We start from the raw sequence: 7500 nt of genomic DNA on the forward strand, positions 1-7500 counted from the left end.
CTACTTTGCACTTGAAAGGATGCCCCGTTCAATTAAGTTTTAACAGGTCTGACGCTACGGCTGTATCTAGGCTAACGGCTAACATGCTAACTATTATTTCTATGTCACTAGTGACTTGAAACAAATTTAGGACGATAGGAGACGGGTTGAAATAAACCGAAATTTCCCTTTAACATGCACAAACCATCTCCACACTGCACTTTTGTTTTTTCATCCGAAAACACCCGGGGAAAGTCAAACAAAACCCTAGGATAATTGGCCCTAATCCACAATCAGCCCTTCCAGGATGTAATATTAATTTACATTTGAGTATTTTTTCCTATCACTGAACCCTTTTGTAGGCCTACACTTGCACGTTACAAATGCTCACATATATGGCAATATTTCTAACACACACACAGCACACACACTGATGCAGTGCATAAAAAATGCATGGCAAAACCTTCAAGTCCCTGTTCTCATGAGCACTGTAGTAAACCCCCCTCACACACGCACACACACACACACACACACACACACACACACAGGTGTGCTGGGGGGAGGGTCTGTCCCCGTCCCTGATCTACCAGCTGTCAGTCTCCACCCCTCCCAAGCCCCATTACTATGGCAACCCCATAAATAATGGAGGCTGCAGTGCATGCTGGGAATCATCAGGCCAGAATCCCATTACAGCCGACTTACATAATGTGAAACACTCTGGTTTCCCTCAGTGAACCACAACGCTGTTTCATTATGAAAAGTCTTTAGTGTGACAAATGATCTGATGAGCAGTGTCTGCTGGGTAACCTGCACCACAGCCAATGACTGAGAAAATTAACCCTAAAAATCACTGCTGCAAGAAATTACTGATATTCACTGAATACTCTCAGTATCGTGGATGACACAACACTATCCAGCCATCAGTAACTCTGTTATTTTTGCTCTGTACTCTGTGCAGTGAGAATAAAGTTGACTACAATCTGATCTACTATTTTTTTCATCCACCTTTGTTTTTTCATTCAGATAAATTCTAACCTAAAGGTTTGTTTCCGTGTTTTGTGACTGCACTGAATTATTTTTAACCATGTCATTGTGTTTCCAGAATCCAGAAATTATTGTTTATGTGTAATGTCGGCATAAAGGCTCAATTATCAGAATTACAGTGCTTTTTTTTTGCCAGAATCAAACATAAATCACTGCATCCACAAGAACCCCATTACAACCCACTTATTCCAAACAATGTCAAATTGTTCAGTCGGCCATACTTCATACATCAACCTCAGTCACTGTGATAATATGGGACTTTCACTGCCACAGTGCCCCTGAGCAAGGTAAACAATACACATAAATAAACTACTACAGAGAGGTGAGCTGCCATCTGTGTTACACCAGCCAGACTTACCTGTAAACGTTGTGTTCGAGTTGCTCCTCTCACAGAAAGGCAAAGACGCAGCTTCAACCTGCAGCCTGCACACAAACAGAGTGAGGGCTGTTACTGCACACTGATCATCACCTGGTCGCTTTCTTAAATAAGGTCCAGCTCAAAGTTACCTGAATTATTATGCTAATTTTGTGTCAGTATGGCAATGCTGGTACTGTCATCAACATATTCTTCATTTACAAGTAACAAAATGCTAGCAGGCTAGCAAAGGCAGTACTTCCTGGGTTGTTAGCATTTTATGACCCTTAGTCAAATACCATTTTTACAGTCCTGCAGTTTACAGCCGTTAAAGAAAAAGGATGCGACAGTGATGGCACGTAAATGTCTTCCCCAAAATGAGAGGATTTCTACACACATGGTGAGAAATGATCGAGACTCATTGTTAAGAGGAAGCAAAAGCACGTGTGTTTGCCATGTTTGTGTAACAATAAAGGTGTAACAATGGAGGAAGTCATTTACTACATTTTAATGTCTTTGTACTTTGGAAACCCATTTTCACCAATGTGGTGAAAAGAAAGATCCTATAAATCATTACAATGACAAACTTTCTCGAAATAATGACTTAGTATTACTTCAATGACTTTGTATCGTTTCTTAATATCTTGAGATATTAGGTCAGTTTTTGAGAGAGTCAATCATTATTATGAGATATTAAGTAATTTTTTCAGGATAATTCATTATTTTGATAGTTTCCCATTATTTTCAATACTCTGGGATAAGCACACCATTATTTTGAGAACTTTTTCTCACTATTTTGAGATACTAGCTTTATTTTGAGAAAGTTTCTCATTGTATTGAGACATTAAGTCATTATTGTGAAACAAGCAAGTCATTTTTTGAGAAAGTGTCATTATTTTGAGAAAGACTCATTATTTCCAGATACTTAATCATTATTTTGAAATACTAAGTCATTATTTTGTGACAGTTCGTCATTATTTTGAGAAAGCTTCACATTATAATGATTTACAAGATATTTTTTCATCACATTGGCAGAAATGGGCTTCCATACTGTACTCCACAATCAGGGTAACTAGAAATCCAAAGTCAAGATCACCACCAAAACCTTATCAAGTCCTTAAACAGATCCACTTGTTCTTGAAAACAGACATACAGACAGACTTTCAAATACACTTTGTATTTACCCCTGATGCATACAGAGATATAACAGTGTGCTTCCAACAGCTTCCAGCTGTAACATGATAGTGCCTTCATGCACAAAGCCAGATAGAAAGACAGACAGAAAGTCTAGGTGTAGGAGCATTATGCAGTTTTCTGGTTGACTATTATTCATTGTTCTTTAATGAAATTTGCTTATTCATATGATATTTGCTTCTGTGATGCACTTAGAGATCCATGCATGTCCATTCAGGACCACCTGCTGACACATGAAGCAGTTAGTAGCTGCAGGTACAGAGTGGAGCCGCACTGTTATCCACCATGATATTGGCCATGTTATGGACAGTGTTTGTTGATAATAGTGTGGTCTTTTGAGATACACAGATATCTCTCTGCAGCATTTTCTGTCAAATACTTAAAAGTTGATTTGTGTACGAAGGAAAGGGGATTAATAAATCCTTTTCCCCTCGCAGATACAGCGAGAAATGTGTGAACTTAAGGTTTATCTGTACTCAGCTTTTGATCCTTCTCTATACTTTTCCAAGTTTGATGTGGAAGAACTTGACTGGCCTGCACAGAGCTGCCCTGACCTCGACAAAATTTCCTTCACACTTATGGGTTGAACTGAACCAGAAGTAAAGAAATAACCCCTCTCCTGTTGTGATGGATGGCAAACAAAATCCCAGAAAATGCTGAAGTACATTCACATAAGTGCAAACAGGGGTTCACTCTGTCTGTTTTTCTGCCTTTCTTAGCAAATAGGGTCCACATGCCAGACAATCATTGAGTCTGCTGTGGTATAAATGAGGAGGAAGCCATTAGTGTGTACAAAGTGTGTTGGTGTCAAGGGGGGCTCAGACGAGCCTGAACAGATGAAGGTTTGAGAGAGAGGGAGGACAAACAGAAGGAGGGCAGGAGGTAAGAGTGGCAGCCCTGCAGCTGTCTACACAATCACACCTTACAGTGAGAAAACACACGCAGGCACGCACGCACGCACGCACGCACGCACGCACGCACGCACGCACACACACACGCACGCACACAGTGCCAACAGCCATACAGCTAATGTAGCTCTAGATTATGGCTTGTTAAGGTGTTGCTAAACTCTCATTAGCACAGGGTAATGTGACTTGTCCCTGGCAGTGTGTGTAGCTGTAAGTGTGTGTGTGTGTGTGTGTGTTGCCATCTCACCTGTGTTGGTCAAACACACACACAGAGACACAAATACGCACTATGCTAATCATAGATATACATCCACTGGTGAAAAATGTGTATACAACAGCTGACTCCAAACTGCAGTGTATATATTTCTGTAGTTCACAGCAACACTAAGTACAGTAGAGAGTAGAGTAACACTAAGACCAGATCAATCATTCACGTTAAAACATTGCTGCTCTAGTCTAAATTTGTTAAGGGTGTGACTAAAGGTATCAGTTGATTGGGACCTTAAACAGTCTTTACCTTGCCAGCTCCCTCATACAAAGTCTGTGTAATGTCCTACTGAGCCCATGTGGGAATAGAACAGGTAATTGTCTGGAGAATTCACAACCAGTGAGTGGGCGTGTTGACGACGTTTCTGTCTATCATGAGGCTCACACATAACCCAAGGAAAACAAACATCCAAGGTGAATAAGAAAGGTCACTTACACAAAGGCAGCAACAAAAATGTCTAACTGGAAGGATGATGAGATTTGTGAACTTCTGTCGGTAAGGGCCTAAGTCTGCGTTGTCAGACAAATTCAAAGAATGGCAAGACACTTTGTTGTTTATGACCAAATTACGAACTGGCTTCATGACTGCAGTGTAATCCATGTCGTGTCATGCACCCTCTACTGCAGCACCACCCCTTGCCTAAACCACAGAGTTTTTCTGGTAGGTGAGAACACTTCTGACACAGAAAATATCCTGTTGTGTGCTGCATGTGAAAGGGAAACTTCGTACAATATCTGGACCTGATTCTGCTTTAATTATCCAGAGCTCATATGGGAAAACTGCCTCTAGAATAGCACTGGTAGATAAGGACATTTTCAGTAAAGCAGAATTGATTACTTCATGAATCGATCAGTCAACTGACGGAAAATTAGTGAAGTTAGTGTTTAAATTTTGATAATCGATTAATTGTTAAAGTTTTTTTTTTTTTGTAAAAATGTCTGATATCCCTTGGTCTCAAACTTGTCCAATTTAAGGATGTGCTGCTTTTTCCTGTTTTACTGTAAACTAAAAGCCTTTGAATTCTATACACTAAATGATTTATCAAGAAAATAATGACAGTGATTGTTATTTGCAGCCCTTATTTAAGAGTCTGATAACTAACGCAACAAATAAAGTTATGTGAAATATCTAAACTGATGTTTATCGTAAACAACTGTTGTTTCTTATTAAAGTTTGCTAAGAATAATTCATCTGAACAACATAACTACAAGATTGTATTATTACAGAATATGACTCTGCTGAGAGTGTATTGTGAATAATATCTTATCATTGCCAAGCCCTAATCTGCTGTCATTATAAACACATTTATTATTCAGAATAAAACACCTTTGGACTTGACCACTGTGATCAATCCAGCTGCATTGCTATCACTGTTAACAGCGTTATTATCAGAACAGACTGGGCAGGTTTAGCTCCAAATTAGCTTTGTCTGTTCAAGTCAAGGCTGAAGCATCAGCACCCACAACAACATGAAGATCAGCCTGGAAATCCTACAGGTTGCTCTCTAAACCGGCTTTGTTTCGGCCTGACCGGCTGTCTGTCTTTATCTGTGAGGTGAAACACACACATACAATAAGTCACACTACTTGTGCGTGTAATGTACTTGGCAGACAAATGTGAGGCTTTATTGTGTTTCATGGCTGCGAGCCTAATTATTCCTGTTGAGCATGCCAGTATCTGATGAATGCTGACAAGCAGCTGGCAAAGAGGCATACAAAATATCTTACAGTTTTAAAGATCTTGCAGCATCGGTAGCCTCTAGAGTAATGGGCTTAACTTCAGGAAGTGTCAAATTATGGCTGCATATTTGATTAATCTGCTGAATGTTCTCTCATTAAAGTGGAAACAGACATTTTTGTTTAACTTATCATTATGAAGTAAATATATATTGCATAATGTAGTGGCTATAGAATGACATCATCAGAGTTTAGATTGGTTCACTATAAGCCTCGCGCTCACTATGCAATTCTGTCTGCAAGGTACGATTTCCTGGGAAAATGAAGTTTCAATTTATGGCACAAAGGAAGTGTGTCTACCAAAACAGGAAGAGGATAGCGGTTTTATTTTCCCCAGTAGCTATCAGAAGCCATCTCCAGTTACAAAAGACAAAATATGAGTTCTTTGCAGTTATTATCCCGGGGTTGGCAAAACTTTTGTTTTGTGTGTATGTGTGTACCTATGTGATCATTTTGTTGTCCCTTCTCCCAGTTTGGAGGTTTTTACGGGTCCGTGAACACACCACAGGTGGAACTATTCATGGGTGTTTTCTTTCCTCACCAGCACTTTGTTGAGTTTGAGTTGCGGTGTGGAGAACTGATGTATGAAAGCAAACTTTAACACCCAGTGCTGGACTGCAGGGTGCGTGGTTTCCATGGGAATGCAGCAGGTTAAGTAGTTTGGATAAACAGTGGTCATTGATAACAGATGATTGCTGTTTTTTTAACACAGGAAACCCCCCTAAAAATAGGCGATAAACTCCTTTCCCTCTGCCAGTAGACTTGAGATGTGTATACTGCTCTGCAGCAGTCGAGAAAGCCTTTCTTTTTTTGTTCTGGTGCGTCACATTCTACGTCATGGACAGGCGAGAAAACAGGTCAGTAAACAGTAGAAAGCAACATGGAGGCCAGTGAAAATATTACAATGGTTACTTCTTCTGTTACTTGATCAGTCTCTCTTTCAAATTCGGGGCAAACTAATTTGGAAAGATGTCTGAGTGCTGCTTGGGCGGAGACGAACGGTATATTGTGGTGGTGTGTCATTGCATTTTGCCAGTTAATGGGCTAAAATTAGCCCATTCACCTGGGTGTTGTATTTTCATTACTGCTGGTCGGAGCCGCAGCCGATATACCTGTGACCACTGCAGAGTCATTTGTCGCTGATGTGAATGCTGATTGCAACCTTTGCCATTACATTAGAAAGCCAGATGTTCATGGGTGTTCATCTTTGGTAATTTGGTTGATCTTATCTGCTTATTTACTCGTTAAAATGTAATAAAACAGTTTACTGTAAGAAATCATGTCTAATATGAGGGAGAGAGTGCATGTAGAGGGCAAGCTGATGTGCTTGACTGGCCATATTTAAAATTTGGAGACTGTTGGCGAGGGAGAAGGGTGATGTAAATCAGAGGTGAGAACACAACATGAAACATCCCCCTGGGGAAGGGATGAGATGGAAGAGAGACTCTGGAAACAAATCTGACAAAATCCTTCAATCTCCAAGACAGAGAATAAGATACAGAGTGAGTGACATAGAAAGATGTGGGGAGAGAAATTACAAAAAAGGTGACAGAGAAAATAAAATATAGCACAATAAAAAATATCCTTTCAGATGAAGCTGCTTCTTTTTATTGCCGGCAGGTCCATACTCTCTCCCTACATACTTCAGTGTTCTCTTCAGAGCAGGTACTCTGCCTAATGCTGACATTTTTACTTCAACAGATATTCTGTATCATACCATGCAGACACAGCCAAAGCCAAAGCATCTTGGCTGAAAAACGCTGCGCCTCTTATTGTACCTCTTCTGTGTTCTACAATGAACAGGTATTTATTTTGTTCTAATACTGTGCCATCTTTGTCATTTAGAAAACAACAATATACCTAAAAATAGCCTCACAATAAAGGGTATTTATAAAGCACTAAAATCAGGATAAATTAAGTAATTTGCAAAAACAAAACAAAATTGGAGGTAATACCATATACCACAAGGAAAAGTTCTTCACAGCGACAGGCCTATGAGCAATACAAATGAAATAT

The 7500-nt window shown here is 39.8% G+C and overlaps 1 protein-coding gene across 2 annotated transcripts in view; it reads right to left on the reverse strand.

Moving 5' to 3' along the window:
• The window catches only part of pak1 (p21 protein (Cdc42/Rac)-activated kinase 1), a 75976-nt gene that overhangs the window by 57066 nt on the left and 11410 nt on the right, over positions 1-7500 (reverse strand). Inside the window, exon 2 of one of the 2 annotated variants that reach the window (XM_050069601.1) lies at positions 1382-1446. The exons of the other annotated variant lie outside the window; for it this stretch is intronic. The gene's annotated coding sequence lies outside the window, so the exon portion shown is untranslated. The remainder of the gene's footprint in view (positions 1-1381; positions 1447-7500) is intronic. 2 annotated transcript variants of the gene reach the window in all.

This window comes from Epinephelus moara, chromosome 2, assembly GCF_006386435.1.
Source record: "Epinephelus moara isolate mb chromosome 2, YSFRI_EMoa_1.0, whole genome shotgun sequence".
In the NCBI taxonomy this organism is placed as follows: Eukaryota; Metazoa; Chordata; class Actinopteri; order Perciformes; family Serranidae; genus Epinephelus; species Epinephelus moara.